General features: G+C 45.2%; 1 protein-coding gene across 7 annotated transcripts in view; it reads right to left on the reverse strand.

Annotated features, from left to right (window-relative positions):
- Positions 1-8,723, reverse strand: part of COL6A3 (collagen type VI alpha 3 chain) — a 90,482-nt gene extending 81,759 nt beyond the window's left edge. For 4 of the 7 annotated variants that reach the window (XM_009238285.4, XM_009238282.4, XM_054550030.2 and 1 more), the window contains exon 1: positions 8,307-8,710. The gene's annotated coding sequence lies outside the window, so the exon portion shown is untranslated. Of the gene's footprint in view, positions 1-8,306 lie in introns of all 7 variants that reach the window. The other 3 variants (XM_063713149.1, XM_009238283.4, XM_009238286.4) reach the window with 2 other exon arrangements.
- Positions 8,724-25,200: the final 16,477 nt, after the last annotated feature.

Raw genomic sequence — 25,200 nt, forward strand, 5'->3', positions numbered from 1 at the left:
TTGGTGGTGACACACCACAGATTCTATGTCAATAGAAGTCGGCTGTCTGCTATCATTCTTTCAAATATGAAAAAAAGACTCAGAATTGGCTGCTTGAGACCCTTGGGCTGGAAGGGGTCTGTTCCTTCATCCTAGATTCTATGTCCTAAAGGCAACAGATTCAATAAGAAACAGTCATCCATTTTCATTCTCATCTTTCTATTTAGGATTATTCATCTTTTTGTTTACTCTGCCTCATTCTAAAAAGGATTTCAGGTGCCTTTTTCTGTTTAGTTTCTATCCCTTTGAAATTTAAAAGGATACCTTTTATTACAAAGGTTGCCCTACATGGTCCTTCAACCTGAAATCATATTCAATCATATTACAATGAATATGATTTCCCAAGCTATTTTGCAATTCTGTAAATTAGTTTTCATTTAGCCTATTCAAAACCTTTTTCATTTTCCATGTCTGGAAATCTTTTTTAAGAAAGAGACACACACACATGCACACAAGGAAATAGTTTTAAAACAAAGACTCAAATAAATCCAGAGCTCCCATTTTGAAGTCATTTATTTGGTTTTCTCCAAGCAATGCTTTTTAAAATCAGCCTGTCCCTCCTATCAAGTTCTGGGACTTCTGTTAGTTCCTAATTGTCCTGTTTAAAATGGGAGCAGTGGAAATAGTCAAAGACCACAGAGGGAGAGCCGTGCACACTTACTGTGAAATAAAAAGTCAAATTTCAGTAAATTTGAGGCACTCATCCACCCTTGCCTTTGCCACGCCCGTTCCTAGACTGTGAGAAGGAGTGCCCCATTTCTTTCTCTTTTTCTCACTCTTTCTCTTTTTGCATGAATCCTGGGAAAGGAGTCCCCATTCTTTTCCTCAGGAAGGAAGCTAAGAAAGGATTTATTAAGTCCTGCAATTAGGGTAGGAGGAGAGTGGAATTTAATATACTCTTGCTGTTTGAAAGACCCAAAGCAGAATCCTCAAAAGTAAATGTTTTGGAACAGCTCCAAGAAACTTCCAAAGAAATACAGCAAATTTTGGTTTTTTACTGTTTATTTAACAACTTGGATTTCATGTTTCTTTTTTTCTTTTTTTTCCTTTTTTTTTTTTTTTTTTTTTTTTTGAGACAGAGTATAGCTCTGTTGTCCAGGTTGGAATGCAGTGGCACGATCACAGCTTACTGCAGCCTCAACTTCCTGAGATCAAGCAATCCTCCCACCTCAGCCTCCCAAAGCTAGGACTACAGGTGTGTGCCACCATGCCTGGCTAATTTTTTTTTTAATTTTGGTAGAGACAAGATCTCATGATATTGCCCAGGCTGGTCTCAAACTCTTGGGCTCAAGGGATCCTCCTGCCCTGGCCTCCCAAAGTGCTGGGATTACAGGCATGAGCCACTACACCTGGCCTTTGAATTTCTATTCTATGAAAATACTCTAGAACAATAATCTGTTTGACCCAAACTGAATATGTATCCTGTGATAGCAACATTTTAAAACTCTTCTCGTCAGGCAGGGTAACTAGACCTCCTTTGTCACCTACTGGGGTCCTTTGTCACTTACTGGGGTCCTTGTTAGACATGGAGTAGCCAATTCGAGATCTTCAGCTCTTCCTGGTAAAATCTAACAAAGCAACACCTGTTCTGCAACTCGTGGATTATAACAAAGCAATGCAGAAAGAGAGGGCCCGGACATCCCCTAGCAATGCCCCCCCCTCTGTGAATGAGAGCACCTGTAAGAACGCGCCGACCTCCGGCCAGGCTTAGGCCAAGCTCCTCAGAGGTGGGTCTCCTTCCCATTACAAAGGCAATTAAGAAACTCCAGATTAATTGCCCAGATATTTGAAAAAATTACTCTAAAGCATATTCATAGCATTGAAGATAATAACCATGAAGCAGAAATTCCATATCTGGTGTGATTTGAAAAGCTAGACGCCACCATGCAAATGTAAAACACATTCCACATTCTGAAATATACGGCAGCCAGACGAGATTTTGTCTGCACTTATACTGCTAATTATAAACATCAGGCAGAGACTAGTTCCATTTCAACGTTAAAGAAGAAAGGTGCATTAGAAAACGCTTCAAGAAATATTGCACAAATGCCCACTCCATTCCAACTCTTTGCCACATGACGCTGCTGGATCCAGATTGGAGCTTGGCACTTATTCCTGTCTTTTCCTTCTTGGCAATGAACTAGGGTGCTACTGACCTTTCCAAAACTGTGGTGTTCCATTGTCAATGATTAAAGTGGCTGAAAGGTGCTCTCATTGTAAAAAGAAAAGTTAGATATTTTGTCTGTTTTCTAGTCTAATTCATAATCAAGTAGAGAAGATAAAATTATTCTTGAAAATAGAAACCTTTTCAAAAATCAAGTTGAAACATCCGATAAAATATCATCCATGCTGGATTTATTGCAATAACCTGGGAAATTCTACTTCCTTACTGCCTCTGTCAGCAACGGTCGGCCAATCTCTCCCAGTCAATCATCTGTCGGCCAATCTCTCCCAGCCAATCTGTCGGGCAATCTCTCCCAGCCAATCATCTGTCAGCCAATCTCTCCCAGCCAATCATCTGTCGGCCAATCTCTCCCAGCCAATCTGTCGGCCAATCTCTCCCAGCCAATCATCTGTCAGCCAATCTCTCCCAGCCAATCTGTCAGCCAATCTCTCCCAGCCTCCCTTTTGTGTAAAAGAAGGCTCCTTGCCTGTCGCTCGAACAGGCCATAGTCCTGCAACTGTTCTCTTCCATCTGTTGCCCTGGGCTCTGATGAGTGATGGGTTTTCTGCAGCCCCAATTAGAAACAGAGCACCCTGGTGCACCGCCGGGCCAGCTGTGGGTTTAGCTGAGTTGGCGCTAACTCTGGGTACCGGCCCTGGGCTGCTGAATCAACTAATGAAGATTCCAGAAGTGAAAAACCAGTTTCCTGGAATGGTTTCCCTTGAGATCTGAGTCAACTCCAGCTGCTGTTCAATTTTTAATTTTGAAATTAAACCGAGCCATGAGCTCTTCCTTCCAGTGACCAATTCCTGATGCTCTGGGTTCCTGAAAATCTAATGTATAGCACACACAGGGGGTTTTACAGAAACATTTCCCATTGTACTTTTCCCTGGCCACTCGCAATTCTCAAATGTTTCTCTGTATTTCATGAGTTTAAACTTCAGGAGAACAGTAGGATCATACTATGCTAAATGCAGCCAGACCCCTACAAGACTAACAATTTGCCTTTGGGAGAGGGTTTGGCAGAACTTTTCGTATTTGTTTTTTTCTTCTCTCCTTTTTCTTTACAGATTTTTTTAAACAACAGTTACTCCTCTGCTGAATCAACTTAAAAGAGGCTACTCCAAGGAAGACTGGGAATGGGAAGAGTACCTTTCTCCACATGGCACCCTAAAATACACTCTTAAAAGGCTTGTCCCCCTTGAAATGTCCAGATTCCAAGATGTCTGCATATTGGAAACGTCAGACAAGCTCTGTGGTCCTGTCACTGGGCATACCTCTCTGAGCTCTCTTTCTTCATCTGAAGCATAAAGGGCGTAGAGAAACCGTCCACCAAGGTAGTAGTTTTTTTGATATTTCAATTAGCCAAACAGAAATTATATGTTTGCCAACCAGAAGAGAGGGGGCTATGTCTTAGTCATTTTTTTTTATATTCTCCAAGAATGTATTCTCTTTTTTTAATTTTATTATTATTATACTTTAAGTTTTAGGGTACACGTGCACAACATGCAGGTTTGTTACATATGTATACATGTGCCATGTTGGTGTGCTGGAACCATCAACTCGTCATTTAGCATTAGGGATATATCCCCTCCCTGAACCTCAGCGCTCAAGGCTGTGATGCACAATAGGTCTTGTTAAACTTAAGTAAACATGAGAACACAAAGACCAACCAAAGGGTTAGGTTTTTGTTTTTTGTTTTTTTTTTTTTTTTGCTCTGAGCTAGAATTCTCTCCCTCAGGGTCTTAATGCTCGTTATCTCAAGCGAACAGACATAAATCTGAGAGTCAGTAATATATATTTGTATTAATAAATATTTAAGATGAGACATTCATAATTATAGTTTGTGTGAATTTTTAAAAGTATGTTAAAACCCATTGTCCATTAGGGGAAAGTATCAAAGGACATGTCATGAACACCCTCACAGATCTAAAATCCTGTAATTCTACAGGGATACACAATGGTATGAATATGCAAACTTACTTTGGTTCTCAAGCACCCGACTGTTCATTTAAACCTCTGTAATTAGATATGGGTAAAATGCTTCCTATAAAATGTCTTATTTGCTGAATACCCTTGTAATGCAATTGTTTGGGAACAAAGATGCCTCCTTTGATGGCACAATTTCATCTCAATACACTTACACCTGAGCAGAGAAAAAACAAAGCTCTAACGTATGTCCACTTCAGTTATTATGAACAGTCACAATAAATATAATAATGATAATCATGTATTGAAATATCAGTCCTAAAGTTGCCCGCAAGCTCTGCTGAGATGGTCATCACTGAGTCACTGCAAACCCTGAAACTCCACCCTGGGAGACTCCAGGCACCGCTTCAGAGATTTTTCTGAAGCTCGCAGAGATACACCTCCCTCTAGAGGAAAGAAAACCAAACTGCCTTTTCAAAAACAGACCAGGATGAATGTGCTAACTCAAAATTTCTTTTCTTTTTTTTTTTTTTTTTTTCTGAGACAGGGTCTGGTTCTGTCGCCCAGGTGCTGAAGTGCAGTGGCATAGTCACGGCTCACTGCAGCCTCAACCTCCCAGGCTTAAGTGATCCTCCCACCTCAGCCTCATAGCTGAGATTACAGGCACATGCCACCATGCCTGGTTAATTGTTTAAAATGCTTTTGTAGAGACAAGGTCTCCCTATGTTGCCCAGGCTTGTCTCAAACTCCTGGGCTCAAGCGATCTGCCCACCTCAGCCTCTCAAAGCGCTGGGATTACAGAGATGAGCCACAGTGCCCAGCCCTCAAAATTTCATCTCTTTCCCAAAATGGATTATAAGACCAGAATGTATTAAAAATTATATTTTTCAAAGTTAAAAAAGTGAATTGTTGAAGGGAATATCTCTGCAAAATCAGGACCTGCGGAATACTCCCTGAAAATAAGACATTCGTGGCCACACATTAGAGGGGGCAAGCAACATCTTTTATTTAAAGAGTAGGGTTGTCCTTTCTTTGCACTGAATTTTTACACTGAATTCCACTGAAGTTTTACAGTGGAAACAGAGAAGCTGTATCTAGAAATGCGAGAATGAAGATAACCATTCTTGTCTAGTTCATGGCTGTCTGAATTAGCAGGAAACTTTAAAGCTCCCCCGCTTTAAAATTTGGAGGGTTTGCGGCTTTCATTTCCTTAGCTAGAGCTAATAGGATTTTCTGTAAATGTCAGGTCCCTCCTCAAATCGTCAGCTATTTATGTAGCGCAATGTGTCTTTTACTGCCTGCTTGCTGCAGCCAGGACACCGTGAAAAGTTTGCTCCCGTAAGTCAGGGAGGAAAAGCTGCCTGGTACACAACATCCCTGTCAGATGGAAACCGCCTGCGAGTCTTCCCCCAAGAGATACCAGATTTTCAGCTTCTTCCAAAAAGAGCAGTGACAAAACTGAACTTTCAAATAAAAATTTTTGCTAAAGCTGTTACTGTGCCTGCAAGGAAGTGTCACACAATAGTATTCATGACTTGCCGGTGAATTTTAAATCCTAAACATGGAATTTCACATATAAGTGGGAGGTGATATCAACCGCTGATGAAGACTACGCTTGATCCAGTTGTCTGAACACTCTGAGCAAGGAAACAAATGAAGCCTCGCTGGCAAAAAGTCACTGCCAGCTTCCAAAGCTTCCAAAGAAGGCGGTCTTGTTTCAAGCCGGCTTTAGGCATCCACGTCTATGGGTTCCGTTCCTGAAACTAAGGTCAGGATGAGCAGCCTCATTGGAACCACAAATCAACAATTGACTGAAGAGAGGAGCTTCTTCCTACTTTCTCATCAGGGACGTATTAAGTTCTAGGACAGGAAATCACAAAAGGCACTTATGATAAAGTCAGTGCAATTTGCTGAGTCCTGAATGCTTTAGAAATAAAATGAAGTGTGAAGTAAAGACAATTTTTCAGAAAGGTGCCTACCTCGTATCAAAAATATCATTCAGACCCCAGGTTTGGACATTTGCCACACAGCCCCTCACCTGTGGGCCACAACCATGGTGGGGTGGAACACGCGCCCTGCCAAGCAGGGGAAGAGCGGGGCCAAGGGCTAACATTCTAGAGGCTTCCCCAGCCACCTCCCAGAAAGATGCTGTGGCCACACCCTCCAATGCCTGGATAGGAAAAGCCAGGACAGCCTCACTTCACCCCAACATGGAATTCCTTCCCAAGCCCTCCCCTCCACTCAGTGTCTGCTTCCTGGCTTCTCTCGACCATGAGTGAGGAAAGGAGAGAACTAAACCTCTGGGTAGCAAGAAACCCCCTAAACAAAGAAGTCCAGACAGGCAGCTGTTCCTAGATCCTGATCTTTGTAAAAACCCTGCCTCCCCACCCCAGGCTTTCATCCTCAGCTACAAGCCCACTTCAGAAAGAAGAGCATTCAAGTCCCCTCCTTCAGGGCCCTCCACCCCCAGGAGGTGGCCTGAGCAGGGCGGCCAGCCCCGGTATTCTGGTCACAGAGCCGATGCCCCCACCCCACGGTCCACCTCCCTTCTTTCTCAGGTCATTGGTAGAGTCTTAGTGAGCCCAAAGCAGTTTTCCCAACGAGATGTGAGTTATTTGGGATCCTCCGTCGCTGGCTCATCTGCTCTCCTGCAATGGGGAAGCATTTCACTGCCATCTCAGACACTCGCTCCCTGGCCTGGGCAAGGAATTCCGCATCTCAGAGCCCCTGGTTGCTCATTTTGAAAACCAGGAAACGACTACATCAGTGGTTTCTGACCAAAAATCTCTTCCATTATCTTTAGCCCAACAAAAACCTCAGAAGTTCCAGTAATGTCATCAACGGCCACCCACTCAGTTTTCAATATAATTTTGCTTAGGAGCAATGTAACTTCGATTTTAAAGCCATTTCGGTTCAGTTTTTTACAGTGTTAAGAATGGGACCCTGGGAAGCTGGGGGATCCCAGGTTGAGCATCCACCATCCCCATGAGCTCTGAGCACCCTGCAGCTCTAGCACCCTGTGGTCCTCATCGGGGTGAGCTGTATGTGGAGAGAGAAGCTGGTCAGCCGGGGCCACAGCCCTGCCTCCCCATCCGGCGCAGCAGACTCCCCTGCGCTCAGAGGGGTTTGCTCCTGGGGTCTGCACCGGCCTCTAAACTGGCTCCTGGGGCTTCCTGTGGAAGCAGATTTTTCTTCAACCACTCCCTAGTCCCTCCCAGTGACCCCACCCATACTTCAATCCCCGTTCATTATCTAACATAGTAGGCCCCTTGAAACAGGTTCCCCAAACAGGCTGGCCACTGTCATTGAATGTGTTCCATCCTCAGCAAGAGAGGACCCGAGCCCCACCCTGCATCCTCCGGGCCAGAGAACAGCCTTCGGGGCCTCCCAGCTTGGCACTGGCCTCACCTCTGTGCAGCATGGGCTGGCCCTGCAGCCCCAGGGGCCCCGCCTTAGACACTCAGCATGCTGCCCAAATGCCCAATTCCTTCTTCTCCTCTGACCCCTGCAACTCCTTTAAGCAACCCCAAGGGACAAAGTCTCCAATAGAGACTTCAGGTTCCTGGAAAGACGAAAGCTTGACGGCAATGACTGAGCGACCCTTTACTTGGACCTGATCCTGGGCACCAGAGTTACTCCAATCTCGTGAAAGCAGCAAATGTACTCCACCAGCACCTTCCCATGGGCGGCCCTGGGCAGAAAACCCACGCAGGTTGTTGCACCCTGACCTAGTGTCACCACCCAGAGAGCTCAGAGAACATCTCCCAGCGGAGCCACTCGGCAGGGAGCTATTCTAGTCCTCAGCAAAGACGCTTCTGCAAACAAAGCGGATCCCGAATGGGTTTTAGAAGGCGGCGGTAACTTCAATAAATCATGGGCCGAAACACGCTGCCGCCCGGAATGCACAGGGCACGTGTAGCAGCCACAGACACGCGGTGGAGAAGTGCTCACACTCTTAGGCAACCATGACCTTAACCAAGTTAAGGAAATCCCATTGCCACAAAGTGAGAAAGAAAAATCAGCGGAATCTTCCAGAGACCTAAAACATGTACAGAAAACTGGTGAACAGCATGAGCATAAGAGCCACTAACGCTACCTGGAAAGGATCACTTCAGGTTGAGAGCATTTCCTTCTAGCCCCAAACCTGGAAAAACAGAAGAGAAATCACACTTACCCCTGAGCAAACCTGAAGGCGTGTGTCCCTGGGCTCCTCGATTCAATTAGATTTGAATAGGATGCATACTTTTCCCACTCACTGCGTCTCTTTTTCTTTTTGCAGACTTTCTCCACCAAAAAAGTGGAGACTCAGAGCTGCGGAGGAAAACTCTTGCAGTCCTTGCAGGAGGCTGGAGCCCAGGAGAACTGAACAGCCTTTGGTGGAAGACTGAGCTCCAAACTGGACTGGGGCCAGGGATACTAGTCAGGGCTTCCTCCAGCTCCTCCTCCTCCTCCTCCTCCTCCCTCCCCCACCCCTCCTCTCCCCCTCCTCACTGCAGAACTGACCCAAAACTGTAAATGAAACCAGACTCCTCCACTCTGTTTCTTCTGGCCCCTGCTCAGGCTGATGTCACCCTCTGAATTCTGTCTTCACCCTACAAGCGTTTAGCTGGACTCCTGCAAGCCCCAACTCTTGAAAAAAAAATTGACCACTCCTACTCATCACCTTTTGGGCTGGGCCCTTGGCGTCAAAAAGAATAAATTTTGGAATTTCTTCATGGGTATCCATGGTTTTCCTGCAATGTTTTCCAACACCATCTGAAAGGAAAACAGGAAATGCAGTCCCCCCCTTACCCTCACCACACCCTCCCATTTCTTCTTGAAGTTTCTGAATTGAGACTTCTACTAATAACCTCCCCCTTCAAACAGAAAAACCAGCAATTAAAATCGCCTTGGTTTTCTGTTAACCAAAGCTCTGTTCACCGGCAAAAAAAAGGAGGCTACATTTCTTTTCATTTCTATATCTAATGATTCTGATTGTGGCGCTTATAGGCCCATTCTAGGCACAGACGGGGTAATGAAAATGGTTATCTTGCCAAAGCTTCGGGAAAATACTTGAGTAAGAACTTCTGTTTCTAGAAAGCTTTGCACATTTCAAAACACTTCAATATACATTCTCTCCTTTATCACAAACATCAACACCCTAAGCCCTTTTAAATAGAAAGATGTCTTTTTTTATTAGGTGAAATTGTGGTCCCATTTTACAGATGAAAGAAACAGGCTGGGCACAGTGGCTTATGCCTGTAATCCCAGCACTTTAGGAGGCCGAGGCAGGCAGATCACAAGGTCAGGAGTTGGAGACCAGCCTGGCCAACATGGTGAAACCCCATCTCTACTAAAAACATAAAAATTAGCCAGGCATGGTGGCAGGCGCTTGTAGTCCCAGCTATTTGGGAGGCTGAGGCAGGACAATCGCTTGAACCCAGGAGGCAGAGGTTGCAGTGAGCCGAGATGGCACCACTGCACTCCAGCCTGGGCAACAGAGTGAAACTCCAAAAAAGAGAGAAAGGAAAGAAAGAAAAGAAAAGAAGAAGAGAAGAGAAGAGAAGAGAAAAGAAAAGAAGCAAAGCAAAGCAAAGCAAAGAAAAGAAAAGAAGTTCCAAGAGAGTAAGTGACATCGTCATTGTCCAGTCTGGGTTAGTAGCAGAGCTCAAATGACAACCCAGCCTTGGCCATCCCCAAACTTCTCACTGCTCTCCCATCATGTGGTCCTTATGAAAAGTCCATTAATGTGAAATATCAAGAGACATCCGAAAGGATCTTTTTGACTGAGAGATCCTTCCGAACCAAGTTTGAAGAGCAAAGAAATCATTAACTGCTATCCATGGATTATCTCTCTCCAACTTAGGGAAGAAAGGAGACAGCACCCCAGAGAGAATGCCTGCTCCCCTCTGCAGCTCCAGGGCTCCGTTCCTCTCCCATAAAGAAGCCCAACCCATCTCTGCACCAAAGGGCTCACTTGCAGAGCACTGGGGTAGGGAACAAGGATGGAACCTGAATTATGGGGTTCTTAGGTGAAGACACGCTGAGCAGAGGCTCCGAGTATAGAACCGCGCTGCCTGCATGACATGTAGAAGGACAACACACCCCTCCAGCGGCATCCAGTTCTCTGCCCTCATCCTCTCTGCACAGTGCAGGCATGGACTCAAGCCCCTACAGAGACCGGGAATACTTGCTGCCACCCCCTTGGTTAGAGTCTGCAACTTCAGCACTAAGGGGGACTATTTATCCCAGAACATTGTCTGCTGCAAAGAAGACAACCTTTGATTACAACCCCATGCTCCAAGCAGCTCAGCAAACTGAGGTTAACTGAACAAGCACGTTTTAGGTGTTTCCACTCCACAGTTTCTTTGAAATACAAATACACTCTTTTTCACAAAATCGCTAGGCACATGCATTCCTTGGTATTGAATGTTTCTACTACAGTCGACCTTGTATCCATGGGTTCTGCATCCATGGATTTAACCAACTGTGGTTCAAAAATGTTTTTAAAAAGTAGATGATTGCATCTATACCGAACATGTACAGATGTTTTTCCTTGTCATCATTCTGTAAATGACACAGTATAACAACTGTTTACATGGCATTTACATCGTATTAGGTATTATAAATAATCTAGAGATGGCTTGAAGTACACAGAAGGATGAGCGTAGGTTATGTGCAAATACTGCACCACCTTATTTCAGGGATTGGGGCCTCTGTGGATTTGGGTATCCATGGAGGATCCTGGAATCAATCCCCCATGGATACCAATGGATGGCTATATTTAAATAGCAAGGGCAAGAAATCATTTAGAACATGATTTAAAGAAATAAAAGCTCTCATTCAGTAGGAAACCTTAATCTTTAATATTTAGCTACACCTAATCATTGATGATCCAGATCCTCTTCAGCACTGCCCGTGGCTCTAGAAACTTCCAGAAACTCGTGGTAAACCTCCCTTGTGCTAACAAGAGAGAATTTGGGTTCTATGGCAGCTTTCTTCCTTAATCACCAGTATGGGGATTCCCACTTACATTTCCAGTTCCTCTCTACTACCTGATCCCAGGAGGAAAATGACCTCAAAAGTTTGAGCTACCCTAAACGTCCTGAGTCCTGGATCTAGGCCTGGCCATCGGTGGGACCTCATAAGTCACTGAATCTCTCAATTCACCTCATAAGTCACGGAATCTCTCAATTCTGTTTCCCCTTCACTGCAGGCTTGAACTGGCTCTTGGCACTTCTTCCCATTTTCTTCCCTTATCTTTTCCTTAACTGCACAAGTTAGCAAGTTCAGAACTCCATTTTCCAAGCTCCCTTGTAGCTGTGGCCCTGATGGGGATGAGGCCTCCCCAGCCAGATACTCGGCTGTGGGATTGGAAGGTGGCCTGAGGGATGGTGATTTTCTGAGACTTTGGCTGGCCTTTCTCCTGTGGGCAAGGACAGTGTGGAAGGTCCCATGGGTGCCTCTGCAAGACCCCCCTCAGATGAGAGTCAAATGTTAGCAGTTCACACCCACGCCCTTTCCTGGAGGACTGTTCATGGATGCTGGGAACTGTCTCTTCTGGACACATTGGGGTGTGTGAGGTGGGTGGAATTCTAAGATGACCCCCAGGAGTCAAGCCCTTGTGTAATCCACCCCCCCCCCTTGAGTGCGAATGGAAACTGAGCCCTGATTCCAGCCTTTGAACATGACAAAAATGAATGGTGTCCCTCCCTGGATTAGGTTACAGTTGGGTGGCGGGAAGTCACCCAGGGATCACGGAAGACTCTGTCCTAGGAAACGGCAGGGAGAGATTATCTTGCTGGCTGCTGGTGTCTGGATGTCATGTCCCCCAAAAATCCATATGTTGAAATTCTAACCCCCAAAGTGATGGTATTGGGAGATGGGGCCTTTGGGAGGTTATTGGGTCATAGAGGAGAAGCCTTGATGAATGGGATCAGTGCCTTATAAAAGAGGACATGGAGAGACTGCTCCATCCTCCCACCGTGTGAGGACACAGAGGGAAGGTGCCGTGCATGAGTCAGGAAGCAGGACCTCTCCAGACACCGAATCTGCGGGCACTTTGATCTTGGGCTTCTCAAACTCCCAAACATGAGAAATCAATTTCTGTTGTTTAAGCCACCAAGTTTATGACATTCTGTTACAACCATCCAAATGGACTAAGACACTGGCCTTGACAAAGTGAGCTGCCATCCTGTGAGGGCCAATGGCAAGGAAATGTGGGGGTCTCTGGGAGCTGAGAGCAGCTCCTAACAAGCAAGGAAGCAGGAACCCCAACTCGACAACCACAAGTGCCTGACTTCTGCCAACATCTACATGAGCTTTGAAAAGACTCCGTGTTTCAGAAAGAAATGTAGTATCCCAAACCGAGGTTTCAGCCTCTGAGACCCCAGCAGAGGACCCAGTGAAGCCAAGCCCGAACTCCTGACCCAAGATAATAAATGCATGTTGTCGTAAATTGCTAAGTTTGTGACAATTTGTTACACAGCAGTTGATAACTAGTACAGGGTTATAGCCCACTCCCTTGGGGTGGCCCACAGCCAGTGATGTCTGATGTGGGATACCACACTCCAGTGCACTGCCTCTGGGCCAGAAAAACTTGGCAAGAGGATTCCCACTGCAGAGCACCCACCATGGGACCAGCCTGACTTCTCAGAACCCACTCCTTGCCTGGCTTCTTCTCCTGCCCTCATCCTTCTTCCTGCCTTCCTTCTAGGTTTCCCCTGGGAGCTCTCCCTCAGTAATCGCTTGCACAGCACCCCGTCTCAGGCTCTGCTTGAAGGAACTTGAACATACACACAGTCACAGAGAAGCTAATATGAAGACTCCAGCTCCCTGAATGTTAAGAGGTAGTGGCAGACTGTGTAACGGACTCAGCATCCGAGTTCCATTACAGTCTCTGGGACTCAAAGGGAAGTTGCGGCCAAGCAGCAGCATCTGCCACACCCCGCATCCCAGCATCCAGACAGTTGCTGAAGAGTGCCTCGATCTTTGTCCTCTAGGCCCTGGATTGCAGCTGTGCAGTGCGTTCCTAACTTCTGTCTCTCCAGTACAGGCTCCTGTTTCCCTGCCTCCCAGAATAGACCAGAGGGTTTATACTGGGATATCCTAGGAGATATTCCTGGAGGACCAGCTCAAGTCCACTCTTCTCACCCTCCCAACCAGCTTCCAGTGATGGATCTGCAATCATGTTAATAGATTTCCTTGTTGCAGTGAGGCTGGAGTTTCCTCTTATTGAAGAGGAGGTATGTGAGATTCCAAAATCAGCTTAAAGTAAAATGGTCCACTGAGGCAACTAGGCCTGTTTCAAGACAAGAAGGATTAGAAGCCCAATCAAGGAAGAGGACTTGAGACTTCCACTGACCCCACAGCCAGAGGGCAGCTGGGGTTTCTCATTCCATCCCTGTGCCTGTTTTAAGCCCCCTCGAGTGTCAGAGTGGAAAGTTGAGTGGATCTCTGGCAATGAGGCCCTAGTGCCTTCTTTGCTACTAACTCACCACAGGTTTTGGGCACGTCAACTAAGCTTCCTGCAACTCGGTTTTCTCTTCTGCAGAGTGAGTGGTAGCTGTGCTCAATAATGTCCAGAATCATCCAGCAATAACCCCTCAGGGATCTGGGCTGCATTAACCATATTCGTCTCTACCTCATTTCTAGCCTCAACTTCTTTCCCTGCCCCAATTTGCACATTTCGAAACTCCCACCTCTAGATTCAGCCCCACTGAGACCCGGGTTCGGGAACAAGGATGGACCAGCTGCCCCTCCCCATTCCCTAAGCACTTCCTATGGACATGTTGGTGTGAATCTTTCCTACTCTATTCTACCGCACAAATGATGCTGTTTCTGCGATTTTCGAGAGTCTAAAACCAAACAGTACTTCACTTTATGCTACTAAAACACACCAGGCTATGAAGGAAAACAGCGTGCCAGCCATGCACAGAGAGCTGTTGGGTCATGTGTCTAGACCAACACTTCTCTTATTTCAGGAATGCCCATCCCCTACTTTGACCAGGAGTTCAAATGAGAGCTGCCATCTTCCAGAAGAACCTTCTAGCATCTCCTCTACCAGGTGATCCAGAGTTGGTAAGTTCATCCCCAGGTCTGCCTGCTTACTTCTTAGAGCCAGCCAGTCTTGAGCCCTCTCTCTTAATACCAGGAGCTGCCATATTTGCTACCATTTGGAGGAAGCCAGCCAGGGAGATCAAAGCAGAGAGAAGTGGAGAGGAGAGAAAGAGAATGCAATCAGCTCCCTGATTCCAGACATCCTTTCTATACTAGTTCAAGTTAAGTTCCCCACACTTACAACCAAAGAAGTCCTGCCTGGTGCAGTAATACAATCTGTTCGAAGAAGACACATTTCTGAAATAAGTCCTGGACTAGCAGATCAGTCAAGCCATTACACTAATTCCCACTGTAATTCCACGATTTATTCTGCTGTGGTAAAAGTGTAGCTATTCTTGATTTTCCTTGACTTTTCTTAAAAACACTTTTCTCATCAAAACAGGCAGGATTGGGAGGCCGAGATGGGTGGATCACCTGAGGTCAGGAGTTCAAGACCAGCCTAGCCAACATGGTGAAACTCGGTCTCTGCTAAAAATACAAAAATTTGCTGGGTGTGGGGGCAAGCGCCTGTAATCCCAGCTTCTCAGGAGTCTGAGGCAGGAGAGTCACTTGAACCCGGGAGGTGGAGGTTACAGTGAGCCGAGATCATGCCATTGCACTCCAGCCTGGGCAAAAAGAGCAAAACTCAGTCTCAAAAAAATAAATAAATAAATATGTAAAACAGGCAGGAAGGGAAGTCTTTGTTTCTGAGTAGCACAAAAGCCTGAAATATAAAGTAGATGTCAAATATGTCTCCTAAAGCGTCAACCCAGGGAGATATGGGCGAGGACTGGGGGTCCTAAAGTGAGTCTTTGAGTGTATGGGAAACATCTTATGAAAATAAACATTCTTGTGAAGAAAAAGTCTAACAAACAATTTTATATTCATCTTGAATGATTAATTTTGGGGGAACATGTGAACCCGGACATTTGGGGAGGATGAGAAGATTGCACTAAAGAGAATGTGCCAGCTTTTAGCTGGCTCTAGGAAAAATAAGTGTAAAATTGCCCAGTTAAAAATATGGCATTTTCCTGGCCGGGCGCAGTGGCTCACGTCTGTAATACCAGCACTTTGGGAGGCCGAGGTGGGCAGATCATGAGGTTAGGAGTTCGAGACCAGCCTGACCAATGTGGTGAAACCCTGTCTCTACTAAAAATACAAAAAAAAATTAGTCGGGGCGTGGTGGCGAGTGCCTGTAATCCCAGCTACTCAGGAGGGCTGAGGCAGAAGAATCACTTCAACCCGGGAGGCGGAGGTTGCAGTGAGCCAAGATCGCACCACTGCACTCCAGCCTGGGTGACAGAGCAAGACTCCGCCTCAGAAAAAAAAAAAAAAGCATTTTCTCTAGATTTTTGTGAGCTATAAACCATGCTCAGCTGATTAATTTTAAGGATGTCAAGACCAAATGTGAGAAGATCCAAGAAACTTTTTGCAGTTGATTGGAATTCAAAAATTTTAGCAAGTAGATGTTTGGTTTTATAATTATAGGACGACACCAAAGTGCCAATTTGGCCTTTTTCAGTTTGAAATATAAATTTCCATGTGTAAAGGATGGGTGGACCAGTTCCTTTATTTAACAATCTTAGCCTTAGGAAGAATTTTCTCTTAGGCACAAAGTCAGATGTCTACTCATTTTAGCTTCAAAGTCATCTCAACTCCTTCATTCCTTCACTTATTCAACAAATGTGCACTGAGGGGCTATTGTGTGGGGAAGCCCTGCCCTAGGAAGTGGAGGTGACGCCAAGATGAAGCAGGCGTGGACCTCAAGGATCTAATTGCAGACCCGCGGAGAACCGGCACTAAGGGGCCGGCCGAGAGGGGCCGGGCGGATGCTGGAGACGCCAGAAGAGGGCGCCCTCACTTCCACCTGGGAGGAAGCCCTGAGGAACGTGCAAACTGGAAATCCGATCTGCAGTGATAACAGATCGCTCAGGAACTGGAGGCTCCCGTTATTTTCCAAGACTGAGCTGAGGCTGAAAGCACAGGGATGAGTTGGGAGTTTCAGTAGTGAGGACTTAGGCCCCTAGGTCCCCACCCACGCTGACCACTCCTCCCTCCTCACCCTGGGATTAATTTCAAGAGCAATTAAACCAGAGAAGCTCCAGACCCGGGGACAACAAGCACAGAACAGGGCCCGGGGAGACCTACAGCAGGCGCAGTAGTGGAGGGGGGAGTTCAGGAAAGTGCTTCACCAGAAGTGGAGGAGGTTGGGAAAAGTTCTTCCCGGGAACTGGAGGGGATTCGGGAAAGTGCTTCCGGGGAAGTGGAGGGGGTGCGGGAAAGTGCTTCCGGGGAAGCGGAGGGGGTTCGGAAAAGTGCTTGCCCGCCAAGCTCCCGTCCCATTGGCCAGCATCTTGGGCGGCAGTGGGCACACACACTCTCGTGTTAGTTTGCTAGGGCTGCTGTAACAACGTGCTACAAACAGGGTCACCTAGAACAATAGAAACTTATTTGTTACTGTTCTGGAGGCTGGGAGTCTGAAATCAAGGTGTTCGCGGGGCCCCACTCCCTCCAGGCTTCTAGGGGAGGCTCCCTCTCTGCTTCCCCCAGAGTCCCTTAGCTTGTGGCTGCCTCACTCTGATCTCAGCCTCCATCTCCGTAAGGCTTCTCCCTTTGTCTGTCTTCACACGGTTTTCTCCTCTGTGTCTGTCTCTCCTCGTCTGTAAGGACGCCGGTCATATTTGATTAAGCCCCCTTACTCCAGCATGACGTCATCATCGTCTAAATAATTACATCTGCAATGACCCCATTTCCAAATAAGATCACATTCTGAGGTACTAGAGGCTAAAACTTGAACAAATCTTTCTGGGAGGACACAATTCAATCTGTACCACTCTATCAGCGGAAATGGCAAAGTTCCTCCGTGGAGAAAGTGACGGGACCAAAAGAAAAGATAGAAGATGCTAATATATAAGGTCTCCCTCCAACCACCACCCTGAAAAAAATAGGTAAGTCTTCAGCCATTGGGAAACTCACTACCCACCAAGTCCCACCCATAAATACAGAGCTCTGACTAGCTTTTCAGGGACTCATTCTCAAATACGAACAGCCAGTCACACCCTCTAAGGATATCCCTAAATAAGCAGCAGAAATGTAAATGAAAGCGGGAAAGAAGGCCGGGCGCGGTGGCTCATGCCTGTAATTCCAGCACTTTGGGAGGGTGAGGCGGGCAGATCACCTGAGGTCAGAAGTTCAAGATCAGCCTGACCAACATGGTAAGACCCCATCTCTACTAAAAACACAAAAATTAGCCAGGCATGGTGGTGGGCACCTGTAATCCGAGCTACTCAGGAGGCTGAGGCAGGAGAATTGCTTGAACCCGGGAGGCGGAGGTTTGTGAGCCGCGATTACGCCATTGCACTCCAGCCTAGGCAGCAAGAGTGAAACTCCGTCTAAAAAAAGAAAACAGGGAAGGAAGGGAGGAAGAAAGAGAGAGAGAAAGGGAGGGAGAGCAGGAGGGAGGGCCAACAGACTTGGAGGAAACAGACAATACAGAAAAAAGAGAAAACTGTTCTACAGGGAAACAATATTCACAGGGATCAAAGAAAAAATACTAATCCATGAAACAAGACAGGAATGTTACTTTTGAAATGAGAACGTTTACAGAATAAGACATCTTTTTTGTAGTTTTAGTAGAGATGTGGTTTCACCATGTTGGCCAGAGTAGTCTAGAACTGACCTCAAGCAATCCACGCACCTCAGCCTCCTAAAGTTTCGGGATTACAGGCATAAGCCACTGTGCCCAGCGTGATGGCAGACACCTGTAATCCCAGCTACTCGGGAGGCTGAGGCAGGAGAATCGCTTGAATCTGGCAGGTGGAAGTTGCAGTGAGTCAGGCTCAAGCCACTGCCCTCCAGCCTGGGCAACAGAGTGAGACTCCATCTCAAAAAAAAAAAAAAAGAAAGAAAAGAAAAGAAATCTTTTAGAAATCAAAAATACCATAGCAAAAATTAAAAGTCAATAGAAGTTTTTAGATTAACTTGAGAAAATCCCTAAGAAAGTATAATAAAAAGTCAAAGAGAGATAATAAAACAGGAAAGCCTAGAAAATTACAGGCTCATCCAGGAGGTCCAACATCTGAGAAACAAAAGTGATAGAATGAGAGAACAGAAAACAACAAGAAGGAAATGATCAAATAAATAATATGGAAAAATTCTCAGGATTGGACAGTGTACGTTTCCTGATCGAACAGAGAAACAGTGAATGAAGAAGAATTCTCACGAGGAAACATCCCTGTCACATTTCACAATACTGATAATAAAGAGAAAATCCTAACAACTTACAGAAAGTTAAAAAGAAAAACAAGATTGCATGGGTTTATCCAAAGCATCAGGAATCAGAAAGCCTATCAGACATTCTCATCAGCAGCACTGGAAGGAAAGAGCCCATGGAGCAATGCCTTTGAAAGCCTGGAAAGAAAATATTTCCAACCTAAAATTTTACATCCAACCATTAATCAAATTCACTACTAGGTAAGATGTCAAAAGTTATTATCTGTTATCTTTGCTCAGAAGTTCACTAAAGGCTGTGTTACACCAAGGATGTGTAAAACCAAGTTGAGAGAGAAATCAGGAAAAAGGAAAACAAAGATTCTAGAAGACGGATCCCAGAGAAGACGCAGGGACAGTGCATTTCCAATACATGAGAAAGAACAACTGCTAATGCAGTGGGCACAAGGTCAAGATCAATGAGCCAGGCCCAGAGCAAGAGGATAGGGGGGTCCCAAAAGGGAGGCCTCCATGAATTTAGAAAGCAGATGGATCAGTGTTGCATTTAATGGTTATTGAAGAGTTTGGGGGAGATATATATATATATATACACACACACACATACACAAGCTAACAAACCAAAGAAGAGGTCGTTTTAGCTCTCGTGATCATGTAAACACTGAAGAGTTCTTTAAACAACACTTGTGATACAATTATCAGGGAGAGAGGAATGGCTGACATAAGATAAGGAAATGCTCATTCCCATAGAAGGAAGTCAGAGATATTTATAACTGGAGAAGCTGAGATGAACAGGATAAGCATTTCACAGGGAGGAAAATGACAGAAGAAAAAGTGAAAAGAGTTAAAGTGGCTTCAGGAAAGACAGAGGGTTGCTGGATTGTGGGTTTTTTTTTAATCCCTTTTTAAAAGGAAAGAGAAAATCAAGACAACAATTTTTTAAAATGTAGTTCCCTGTCAAATAATTCATTTTCAAAATTTCTGAAGAAGATTAAAGGGTGGAAAATTGGGGAAAAGGGTCCTAGCAACAGTATCAAGTTTATTTGTTCCCAAGCACTACTTTTCAATTTGGAGAGATGGAATTTTGGGCTTAAAGTTTAAAACTTTCTGACATAAATTTATATACACATATCCTTTTTACCATTTTAAAACAGAAAGAAAAAAAAGCAAAGGATTGGCACATTCTTGAAATCAACCATACCTTTCAAAACAGCAGTAGAAGGAAATTGTGTGCAGTCTCCAAGGCATATTTTTCTGTCTTGGTGTCTCGGTTTTAAGGATTTGCCCTATAGCAAGCCGAAGCAAGAAGAAATTTATTTTAAAATGCCTTTTTCTCATCTGTTCTTATTCTACTGAGTCCCTCAGTCATAAGTAAAACAGATAGATTGTGTTTTCTGAAACAATTCCAACCTCATCACAAACTGATAAGCATATCCCATCCTTGGTGATTTGAAGAGACTGTGGAGTGGCTTGGGGCACTGCCTATGGACTAGAACTGCCTGCCAAGGAGACCCATGCTGTTCACAGGTCAGTCCTGATATTTGCATGGACTGGCAGTTTTAGCTGTGCCATGCCAATATGCCTTCCAAAGGTGTTTTTCATCATTCTTCTAAGACACGGGGCTCAGTTAGGGAAGGTTCTGAAGACTAAACTATAAATATCTGCTTTTCATTAATCCTAAATGAACAGCCATTCTGTGTTCCCAGAAAATTTTCCTGCTTAGGAAAGAAATCCAAAAGATAATTTGGAGAGTTGCTCCCCAGATGTACCATATTTTGTGAATGAAATTAACTGCGGCTTTTGTGTTTTAAAATCTGAGACAGCACAAATAAAACAACTACTAAAGAACAGGACACATGATCATCTCAACTGTGTTTGCGTTCTGTCATTCTTTAACTCTTTCAACATACCTTTTACACAGTAGGCACTATATTAACTGTAGGGATGCAGTCTGGTGAGCGTCCCATCCACCATGCAAAGCCAATCTGAAATTTCCAGTATCTGTGACTTTTCCCCTGTTTACAGGAAATAGGGGACAACCTGCTGGGTGTGGCAGAGGGTATGATTGTTCCTCTACCATGTGTGCTCCTGCCTGGTAGAAGATTATATATTCCCTCCAATCATCATTGATTTACCGAACCCACCTTTATGCAGATTTTAATTCTTTTTTTTTTTTTTTTTTTTGAGACAGAGTTTCACTCTTGTTGCCTTGTTGCCCAAGCTGGAGTGCAATGGTGCGATCTTGGCTCATTGCAACCTCCACCTCCCAGGTTCAAGCGATTCTCCTGCCTCAGCCTCCCAAGTATCTGGGATTAAAGGCATATGCCACCATGCCCAGCTAATTTTGTATTTTTAGCTGAGACGGGGTTTCACCATGTTGGTCAGGTTGGTCTCGAACTCCTGACCTCAGGTGATCCACCACCCCACCCGCCTCAGCCTCCCAAAGTGCTGGGATTACAGACATGAGCCACCGTGCCCGGCCTAGATTTTAATTCTTCATCGCACTGCCAGCCTTGACCATGTGACTAGCTTGAGCCAATGGAACTTGAGAAAATGTGATATATGAGAAACACATCACAAATTTCTGCGACTCCCTAACTCTCCTTTCTACATGCTACAAAATGAGCACATATGAAATAGGAGCCGTTTTTCCGGGGTACTGGATTCCTGGAGTCCAGCTGCAGCAGCCCAGCTGTTGGCGAATCCAAGGCCACTTTTTGTGTAACATAAGGAAGAAAGAAATATTCAATTTCAAAGTCATTGAGATTTTGGGGTTGTTTGTTATCACAGCAGAGCTCACGAACAGACCAGGTTAGTAGTACCATGGCAACAGCTGTGTACTGCAAAGATGGTGGAAGACAGTTTCCTAAAACATAAGGATCTTCTCTTTCCATGTCCTCTCTTTTCCCAAAATACATTCAGTCTTGCGCCTCTTAAGGTCTAATTCTACTCTTCACTTTTAATCTGTACCCCAAGATCTGGATTGATCTTTGAAACTTCTAGTTAAATCTAAAAGTCTAGTAAAAGCCCTTGTTTTCTAAAAGAAATTATTCTACTTGGGCCGGGCGCAGTGGCTCATCCCTGTAATCCCAGCACTTTGGGAGGCCAAGGTGGGTGGATCACCTGAGGTCAGGAGTTCGAGACCAGCCTGACCAACATGGTGAAACCTGGTCTCTACTAAAAAACAAACACTATTAGCCAGATGTGGTGGCACATGCCTGTAATCCCAGCTACTTGGGAGCCTGAAGCTGGAGAATCGCTTGAACCCAGGAGGCAGAGGTTGCAGTGAGCAGAGACTGTGCCATTGCACTCCAGCCTAGGCAACAAGAACGAAACTCCATCTAAAGAAGAAAGGAAGGAAGGGAGAAAGGAAGGAAGGAGAAAGAAAGAAGGAAGGAGAAAGAAAGAAAGAAAGAAAGAAAGAAAGAAAGAAAGAAAGAAAGAAAGAAAGAAAGAAAGAAAAAGAAAAAAAGAAAGAAAGAAGGAAGGAAGGAAGGAAGGAAGGAAGGAAGGAAGAAAGAAGAAAGAAAGAAAAGAAAAGAAAAAAGGAAGGAAGAGAAAGAGAGAGAGGGAGGGAGGGAACAAATCACTACACCATTTAAGACTTCTTTTGATTTAACTTGCCATTAAAAAATATGGTGACCAAAAAAATGTATAATGAACACATCTTCTGTAGGTAGCTGTTGATAAAATATAACAATTTCAAAACAGAAATGGGCCAGAGTATACAAAAGTCACAGCCATCCCTGTGGAAGGGGAGGAGAGTAAGGCCATGCTTGCTCCAAGAACCATCCTTCAGAGGTGTGAGGCCAGGTCACGCCTCACTGGCCCTCATTCTCCTGAAGATGGACATTGGGATGAGCTTTATGAGTCCTGAATGGCTGGCAGACCAAGGAATCATTGTTGTTCACTCCCACTTCTCAGACACGGGCATTACACAGCTCCAAGGGAGTTAGGACTCAGCAGCTGAAAACCACCAATTCATGCCTCATCAGTGTCAATGTCAGTCCCCACACTTGTTCTTCCAGATGTCTATGAGGTTGTGCCAAGCAGCCCCTCTCACATGCCTTACCACTGGGTTCCAGTGGTGTCACTACTGTGGCTGTGAAAGGCCATGTAGTGCAGCACAGTGGCCCCTCAGCCATTCTGGGGTGGCTTCGGTTCATCCCTTTGATGTGAAGTCCTACCCTCATCTCCTGCAAGGTGGCTATCCATACCAGTCCCTAAAGTTCCTGCATGGCCGTGAGTCTCTGCAAAGATGCAGTTCTGTCCTCTCTGATCCGCTTGGTTAATGGCAGGACAGCAGGCAAGCTGAGTTTCGGGTCTTGTTTCTGGTTTGAGGTTCGGTTTTGGTATTGATGTTCTTCACTACGCAACAATGCCAACTCCTTCTCTGCCACCAGGTGCCTCCCTGACTCATCATCATGGGGGAGACCCACTCTCTGGAAAGTGGCCCCAAGGTCAGGAAGTCTCATCTGCTATAGACTCTGTGCATTCTGTGGGGGCCCTTGCCACCTCCATCAAGTGGCAATGATCAGCACTGAGTGCAGGCTCAATGGTGGGAACATCACATGCTTTGCCTTCTCTAACCTCACCACAACACCATGAGACACTCTTGTCACCACTGACATCTACAGATGAGGAAAATGAGGCTTGGAGCAGTTAAGAAATCTGCCCAAGCTCACTGTTCTAATAAGTGATAAAACTGAGATTTGAACCCAGACAGTTGAGCCCTGCACAAACTCCCAAGGGGAGAAGATGAAGACAGACTTCAGATAGACCCAGAGTTCAGTCGTAAAGGTGCTTGAGATTTAGATGGGCCTGGGCAGAGAGCCCCACAGCCCCAAGCAGTCATTGTGCATCCTTCCTCTATTCATAACTCTTTCTCAACTCTCCATCCCTCTCCCTCCTCTTAAAATATCAGGGCGTTCACTGGGATTATTCTGTAAAGGAGCTGGAGAAAATCAAGCTTCCTCAATTCCTAGCATTGGACAAATGCTTTGCCAACCAAAACCATTTCTCCTCACAGTTTGATTGGATGTTGGCAGGTGGCAAAGGAAGCAAGTGCTGAGTTCTCCACTCAGTCTTCTGTCTGACGAGTGTCTTGAGCCTTCTCTTTCCCATGAGTCTCTTTGAATCACTGGTGCAATAGGAGAGCTTCATGTCACACCAAAATGTGTCAATCCACAGAATTCAAACATTTCATCACTAAAAGCCTCCTGAGAGAGCATCTAATGCAAATCTTCATCCTACAGATGAAGAAACTGAGGCAAGAAGAGACCATGACTGGCACAGGAAGGTCTAGCTGCAGATCCACTGCAGAGCCTCAGCCTCCAGCTCCCTGCCAGTCCCGGCTCTCTTGCTGACCTTCTCATCTTTCTGTGGTTCTCCATGTGGGCTGCTGCATACTCTCTAACCCTCAACCACAAACTTCCTGAGGAGAACATTGACTTTTTCTCTATATTTTCAGCCTCAAAATGTTTTTACTTTTTTTTTTTTTTTTTACTATTTCGATCTTTGGTAGAAGACACACTATAATGATGTTTCTTCCATATTGTTTTTCCCTCATGTCATGCACATCACCTAAGTGACAATGAGTCACATCCCTGCAATGTTCTTGGGGAAAGAAAAGAAACAGGCTTCTTCCACCCTTTTGTCCTTGTTGGCTTTCCAGCCCTCAGCCTGTATCCAAGATGCAAACAGTTGAAGCTTCTATACAGTTGCTTGAGATCACAAGTCTCCAAGATACTGAACACATATGAAACTCAAGTTTCAGATACAAAAATTACAGGCAGAATAAAGACAGGGTTGAAGGCAAAATTCTTTTATCCGATTAGCCCCAAAATAAACATAAGTGTGTCCCTAGCTTGGTGAGAATTTTTTGCAAAGGCTGCTGAGCAGCCCTGTGGGACTCTGGGGATTGTTGGTGCCCTGAATCCACTTACAACTCAGAAAGGAGGCACCCAGCCAGGAGGCAGGGCCCATGCTCACTGGAGTCCCTCAGCTTGCACCACTCCCTCACCTCTTGACTATGCTTCCCGTGCCTCTGTCTCTATAGCATCTGACTTTTTTATTTTTTTAGACAAAATCTCACTCTGTCACCCAGGCTAGAGTGCAGTGGCACAATCTCGGCTCACTGCAGCCTTCACCTCCTGGATTCAAGTGATTCTCCTGCCTCAGCCTCTCAAGTAGCTGGGACTACAGGCGTGGGTCACCACACTCAGCTAATTTTTTTGTATTTTTAGTAGAGACAGGGTTTCACCATGTTGGCCAGGCTGGTCTAAAACTCCTGAGCTCAAGTGATCCACCCACCTTAGCCTCCCAAAGTGCTGGGATTACTGGCATGAGCCACCACACCCGACCTAGCATCTGACATTCTCAACACTTCTTCCATTGCCATTCTGAGCTTACTCCTTGGGCTTAAGATGATCAGGATGTCAGAAATTTGGATCTGTAACAAGGAAAAAAAGAGCTAACTTCTTGGTAGAACTTGACAAACTGATTCTAAAATTCACAAGGTACCCAGAATATCATGTAAAAGTAGAGCAGAGCTGAAGGACTCACTCTTCCTGATTCCAAAACTTACTACAAACCAACAGGAATCAAGACCATATGGGACTTACATAAGGATAGACATATAGATTAATGAATCCAAAAAGGCCTAGCAATAGACTCTTATATTTATGTTTAATTGATAACTAAACCTTTCATTTATGTTCAACAAGAGCACTAAAACAACTCCAAGGGAAACAGTTGTCTTTTCC

Source organism: Pongo abelii, chromosome 11 (genome assembly GCF_028885655.2).
Source record: "Pongo abelii isolate AG06213 chromosome 11, NHGRI_mPonAbe1-v2.0_pri, whole genome shotgun sequence".
In the NCBI taxonomy this organism is placed as follows: Eukaryota; Metazoa; Chordata; class Mammalia; order Primates; family Hominidae; genus Pongo; species Pongo abelii.